Source organism: Metopolophium dirhodum, chromosome 1 (assembly GCF_019925205.1).
Source record: "Metopolophium dirhodum isolate CAU chromosome 1, ASM1992520v1, whole genome shotgun sequence".
NCBI classification, from domain to species: Eukaryota; Metazoa; Arthropoda; class Insecta; order Hemiptera; family Aphididae; genus Metopolophium; species Metopolophium dirhodum.
The window spans coordinates 118,304,152-118,311,626 of NC_083560.1; the positions used below are offsets into that span (position 1 = coordinate 118,304,152).

At 31.3% G+C, this 7,475-nt stretch overlaps 1 non-coding gene across 1 annotated transcript; it reads left to right on the plus strand.

The window, feature by feature from the left end:
• The first annotated feature begins 7,101 nt into the window (after window positions 1-7,101).
• On the plus strand, window positions 7,102-7,174 carry Trnar-ucu (transfer RNA arginine (anticodon UCU)). The gene has a single exon. It is a non-coding gene; the product is annotated as a tRNA-Arg (tRNA).
• The last annotated feature ends 301 nt before the right edge of the window (window positions 7,175-7,475 follow it).

Genomic DNA, 7,475 nt, shown 5'->3' on the forward strand with positions numbered 1-7,475 from the left:
TAAAAAAAAAAATAAAAAAAAAAACACACATCATTGTAAAGTCAATACATTTATCGCTTCGCTCAGAATCTAAAATAAAAAAAAAAACACAAATCATTGTAAAATCAATACATTCATCGCTTCGCTCAGAATCTAATAGATTAAAAAATTACATTTTTAAAACAATTAATACAAAGTATAAATCATAAATCACTTATTTTTATCGGTGTCAATGTCTTCAACATCGATATTTTTACAGCAATATTAAGCAGGAATACCTCTATTCATTAATTTTATGAACAGCCAACAGGAAAAATACCCGGCATAGTCCGCTACTGGCCCACCCGTACCGACGAGGGACTCATTTTTCACGTCGTGTGAATACATGCGCGTGCTTTTAGTATAATATATTAGTGTATTACTTATCGTTCCAACGAAATATTTACGGTTTTTTTGTAGGCTTAGGTATAGTTAATTATACGTTAAGGTAAACTACTATGAGTTCTTCGTTTATCGTCCGGATAATTTCTAATCGTAATATTGTTTTTATACTTGAAAAACGTACCCAATCACTCAAATATGAGGGAAAACCCATGAATGTATATAAAACACGTAAAACATGTTATCAAAAACAAAATCATAATATAAATCATAATACTTATAAGTTATAACTTATAACTAACCGTAAAAAAAATAATGGAAAATAATTTTGTATTTTAAATGTTTTGATCGATGTTAGGTTTAAGATAGTTCATATACAATAAATTAACTAGGATTATATTACATAATTCGCTATAATTTATTACTTTCAACAAATAAATATTGTTTCTTATTTGAAGAATAATTTCGGATAAGTATACAATATGCACACATACGCATATATTATACATACATATAGGTACACGTAAACATGAACTAACAAAATATTTACAAAGCTATGCACTAAAATTGTTTAGAATTATGACATACAGTGAATACATAGAGTCAGATTTTTGTATTAGTATATTATGTGAACGTTCTAAATCACCAATCTTGATTAAAAGTACTTTTTATTTTTTTTACAAACCAAAAGAGCATTTACTTAACTTATATAATATTATTATTTAATATATTATTATCGTAAAAATACTTTTGTATTTTATTTATTAAATATTTAAATCATTATGGTACACTAGAGTTTTTTTTTTCAATTCTTAAATGTTCTTTGTGTACATTTTATTTTTATATAACCGAGGTACAGGAACTCGGGATTTGGCAGTATAATGTGTACTATTAAACAAATACATAATATCCCTCCGGTGAACACACGACGCACAAATTAAATTGGACGGCCCTTGCGCGTTGCAATAAGGGTCAGTCGGCTACGTTAGAGATTTAACACCGTACCTACCCACATGCCACTCCCCAAATCGTTATTTATGGGACCTTGTGCGTTTTCAATTATTATCCCGTGGCCAACGGCGTGTGCAATCGTACGGGCATATTATACAATGTATTATTATAAATCCCTCCTTTGAGCGGTCGCCGCCGTCCGAGGTTTAATTTTATAAAATCGCCGAGAATGTTATTAACGCGCGTGTGTGTGTGTGTGTGTGTGTGTGTGTGTGTGTGTGTGTGTGTGTGTGTGTGTGCGTACAAATAAAGTGCGGTTGGGCTTAATCAACGTGGAATCGCTCTATTTCCCGTGAGAAGCGATGGATGTGTTGTGTGACGATTGGTTTTTGGCCGCCCGTCGGATCGGATTTGTAATAACTGTAGGCCAACAATATAATATAATTATTGTATTAAGCTGATACGCGTTTTCCGATTATCATTGGACCGTCGTCAGCTGTGCAATCGAACGGATTTAAATCTCATCGGTCTTTTCTCGTCACCCCTGCAGCAGTGCACAAGACACGCGAATGCAATCACGGCCGAATTCAATCCTGGCTGCTGTCACTTGTATAATTTATAAGCTCGAGGGGGGGGGGCAAGAGGTATAGATGTATAATATTGTGTGTGTTGGTGTGTACTTTGTATAGGTTTAGCGAAACGGCGAGGAGATTACTCACAGGACGACGGACGGAATGATGCAATCTAATATAATGCCATCTCGGCCACACTGTCATCACCCCTATATATACCCATCCATTATTGTGTTACTACATTTCGTCGGACGTAGGTAATTGTTCAATATTGAACTATCGCCGTACCCCAAATCACTATCGCTTATGTACGGATCAACGAATCCGTAATCCCGGGCTCCCGAGAATCCGGAGTTATATGCCTTCGCCGAAATTAATTACATATTGCCCAGCAAAATCCAATTCTAATCGAAAACCTTCAGCTATGTTTACGGACAAATTTCACCGGGGCTTTGATGATAAATAAGGGTCGTGAATCCACATATATTACCATACACAGACGGGGGTTGTAGCAGGTTATCAGCGATCCACCGATCACGGAGTGGTTGGCTCTCGGAATTCGATATGCGAATGTGTATAGGTATACTGATGCGATCTACCAATTATAGACGTTTTCAGTTATTATCCAATAGTATATATTATTATACCGTCGACTGTGCGAGGTGTAATCTACCGATTCTAAATCCCGTCATTGGTCTTAAGTATATTCTTAATGCGAAACTATGTACGCACAGAAGCGTCAAAATTGTGATCGTCGTGGCCGAATTTCAATTTGGTGGACATGTGCAGTGCCAAAGAGGCGTATTATTTATCCGCGTTTCGATTACCTGCTGTTATTGATTTATTATTATTTCATTAGTCCGCACAATAATTGTTCCACCTAAATATCCTGTTGTCGAAGTGAGCCGTTATAATTACAATACTGCTGCAGCACGATTTATTGGCGATCGTAACCGAAACGGACAAATAATTATTGATGTAAATCTCGGTGTTATGTCTTATTGTCTCATGACGTGTCGTTTATAGGGACGGTATTTTGATTTGCACTCACTTTTTTATGATACTATCCACTCCATAAAAAAAATTATTATACAATATTAATTTGGGTAAATTGTACATAATATTATAATATATTACTTTAATTTAAACAAATAATATCCTACTGAATATTTTAAAATAATTCTACAAAATTACTTTAATTGATATAATATTGTTATAGGTAGTTTAATAAAAATAATATATAAAATATCCTTGATTTTTTAAACAATGAATAAAACTTTTATTTGGTATAAGGTCAATGGATATTAGGATTATTATGTCTTAAACATATTCAATACATAATGTTATAATACAGGTATATTTAAACTTTTTGTAACTCGTTAAAATATAATCCGATAATATGCTTTTAATATCTAAAATCTTCAATTCACGATAAAAAAAACTATTTTTTGTATCAAGATCCATCATGCATAATCGATGGAGATCATCTAAAAAGATTTTGAATAAACTTGATTCTGGTATCTTCCATTATTTCAAGTTTAAATTGCTTGAGAATTATGTGTACAATATTTTCAAAATAAATTGAACTCAATTTACCATATTTCTATGTAATAGGTACCATATTTTATAAATACAAACCATACATACCATACCTTGTATTTATTTTATTGTTAAGTAAACTTAAAATTAATTTATCAACACTACGAAAAAAATATTAAATGTTTGTAGTGCATATTTATTAATATTTAGTAGTTTATAGTTTTAAAAGCATATTTCTTAATTTTCACCATTTTTTGAGCATATTTAATGATTAATAATAATAATAATAATATTAACTTATACATTTGATAGAAAAAAAAATTATTTATAAATACGACTTGATATTGCTGTTTCTAAAATACTCCAATAACCATCATTTTAACCATCTATTTTATATTATATATATAAAAAGATTTTATAAAGAATTTGAGTAAATTAAAGTTTAATGGGGATTTTTTTAGTAAAAGCCACCTAGCACCTAATTCTTTTCAAATCTATTGTATCTAATAGTGAAATAATTCTAACCAAAATTAAAAATGTATTTATGTTTAAAAACAATTAAACCCCAAAACAATTAATTGATTAAAAAAATTGAAAAATTTAAAAATATTCAATTTGAACAAAATAATGAAAATAATACACCAACGCTGATGGATTTTTATATTATTATCATATAACATTTATATAATATAATATATTAAGATAATTACAACTAAACGTTCTATTTTTGTTAATTCACACCACTTCTTCAGCTCTCAATTTCAGGCCCCAAGTCATAGTCCACAAATGCCATAGGGAACGATCCATGCTACATTGTCTATTTTATTATTTGTGTGATTCGTATTTCAAGATGTTAATAATTGTTAGGTAAAGTAAATTTTTAAGATGTACATAATAATATATAAATCAGTATAATATACTATATAGGTACCGTTTATGATGTGTTATTCCAAATATAATCAAAACAAGCCTTATTTGGCGTTAATAATAACGCTTTATTTACTTTCGAGAAATGCAGTAATATCACTGCTTCGTTTCACAGAGACCTGAAGTCTCATTCTATTATAATATTGTTATTTATGCAAAATATCTGAAGTGTATTAAAATAGAATTTTGATAAGAGTGGTGTGAAATTTACAAGGTAGGTAGTCATTTTTAATCACGGTTGGGTTCGTGCGATCGTCTCTTAAGTCGTGACACTGACACATAATAACATTATCAACGCCCCACGCAAAATTAAACTCGACGCCATCCGACACGTCCTGTTTTGTCGATGCTACAAAATATAATTATAGTAACATATTTTATGATAATGAAACGAGTGCTTCCAATAAAATCATTATTGTCGTTGACGTGAAGTCGACTGTAATAATATATTCATGAGGTGCGCGTGTTTAAAATATAGGTACAACAATTACGTCACCGCAGCGGTAATTTATTCATTACAGACGTCGCGAAACCACTCACGCAGACTTCGGACGAATATAATATAACTCGACGGAACAGGGCGAATCGGAGCGGAGGTCCATCTATATACCGATCGACGATGGGGTGGGTCGCGCACGTCACATATTATTGGGAGGGTGCGGGTCCTGGGACGCTATATAGTAGACGAGCTTTTCGGCAGTCGTGTCTAATTTTCGTTCACCCGGCTTTGCGACGTCATTTGCTTTTCACGAGATTTTCCAATTAAAATGTAAACCATCGAAATCGAATCTGTCAACATCGCATAAGGTTTGGCCGGGGTTCTTTCCCGTGACGCGCAGTCAAAAACGTGTACGCACAAAATATAATTATAATTTTATCGCCGTCGCACGGTTTTCAATTTGTTTTAGATCGCTGGGGTTGACGGTATTTGTCACCGAATCTGTATATATTTATTAAATACCTACATACAAGTATTGTGTAACTACGGAATAATATTTTGTATATATAGCGTGAGATAAAGTGCTGACGGTGTCGATTTTCGGTGGTTGTTTGGACGTTGACGAGGGTGGGACGATATAAACGCTTTGACGTCATACCCACTAAGGGGTCATAAGAGCGTAGGTATTAACGTAGTGCAATTGGTACACCAACGAATAAAATAAATCTGAAATCCCTACCGATGAACACGTTTACAATTAACAGCACAAATTGAATTTTTTTCCGAGTCCTCCCAGTCCTCTGCGTTCGGCCATGCGCACGCTTGCACGAAAATAATAATTTACTTCGTTTCTCAGCCTATTGTCATCGCCGCCTTGCACCCCTGTTTGTAAAATATATTAAAGGAATAATATACGTTCGCGTGAATATCATTTTATTAAAGTGCATCGCTCACAGTAGGCAGTGAGCACGTACAAGGCAGAACTAACACGCCTTGACACTTAAATAATAATATGTTGATTAATGATTAATACGCAATGGAAGAAACTTACGTAGAAAATGTCATGACAATATTATGAAATCTTCAGATGTGCGCGTACAATTAATTGAAATTAATTTGTTCGACAACTAAAATGAAAGATGAATATTCGGTACCCAAAGAATATCCATCGTCAGTAAATGTACATATTATTTTAATATATTACATGTATCAGGTACACCGTATACATATTATCTGTTATTGTTCAAACGAATAAAAATATAATTTCTTTTACTGTTACAAAATATCATTAAAAATAAAAATAATAAAATGTAAGTGTTTTCTCTTCATTATTTAATTATAATTAATTTAATTATTATTCGACTATATTATGTAATTGAATATTTATAGACCACAGTGTATAAAATAAAATCTGTATCAAGTTATTTGCTATGTGTTAGGTCCTCCGTCGATCCCATCACTATAATTATTAGTAGAAACGATATACGATAAGATAACGACGCTCTTATGAGAGCGATATTCGTCATTATCTTGCAATCGTTCATCGTCCGAATTTTTTTTTTTTGTAGCATTGCCTACCAACCAAATACCGTTTCGATCATGTAACATGAATATCATAAATACATAAACAGTTCATTATAATAAATGCTAGAAAATGTATAGATCAATGCACATTATAATATCATTAATACAAATATAGATAGGTACAGTCGTACAGTCTACTACAGTTAAATTATAACCACAGCAATCGCGGTTACACTATGTATTTTATACGTCATAATATAATATTATAACTATGCGAATTTTATTATAAAATGTATAAGTATTTTATAATTAGGTAGTTATGATTTTGTAAACTTGAACACAACAAATCACTCACTTTGGTCGCAACTATCATTATTAATGCAAGTTACAACTATTCATAAATTATACCTAAAACATAATATAAATACTTATATTATGTAATAATTTTGTGTTAAGACAAGAAACAAAAATCTTTATAAAAAATCTAATGAATCTACTATCTGTATTTTGTTTAGAATTTAGTATTACTTATTCGTTTTCATACATTTATACTTACGACACGTCTTTATACAGTATACCTATTACCTATTACCTATTATATAATACTATTACGCCAAACATGGCTTTTTGTGATTATTGTTCTATAATTTAGTTTATATAACTATATAATTAATAATCAATGTATTATTTATGGCCTTGTATAGGCATACAAGTATAAAGATACAATAATATTATTGATACAAAATGATTTGTGTAAAAAAAATACATTTTTCACTATAAATTTTATCAGTCCCTGTAGCGCAGCGGATAGCGCGTTGGACTTCTAATCCAAAGGTCGTGGGTTCGATCCCCACCAGGGATGCATTGAATACAATTTTTTTTACAATTTAATTTTATCAAATTTATTTAGAATGTGGAATGTACGTTTTAATTTTGTGTTTATAAAACAATTTTGATGATCATCTGATAACTTATTCGTGAATATTTTTTTATGAAACATACTAGGTATGTAAATTGTTTACAAATTGTATGGAGAAAATATTATTATGTAGACATGAGTATTAATGCTAGTAAATAATACGTACCTACGTTTCTTTTTGTAGAAAACGATTTCGAAAATCGGTGGACAAATAAAGTCTGTCAATTTATTATTCATGTTTATT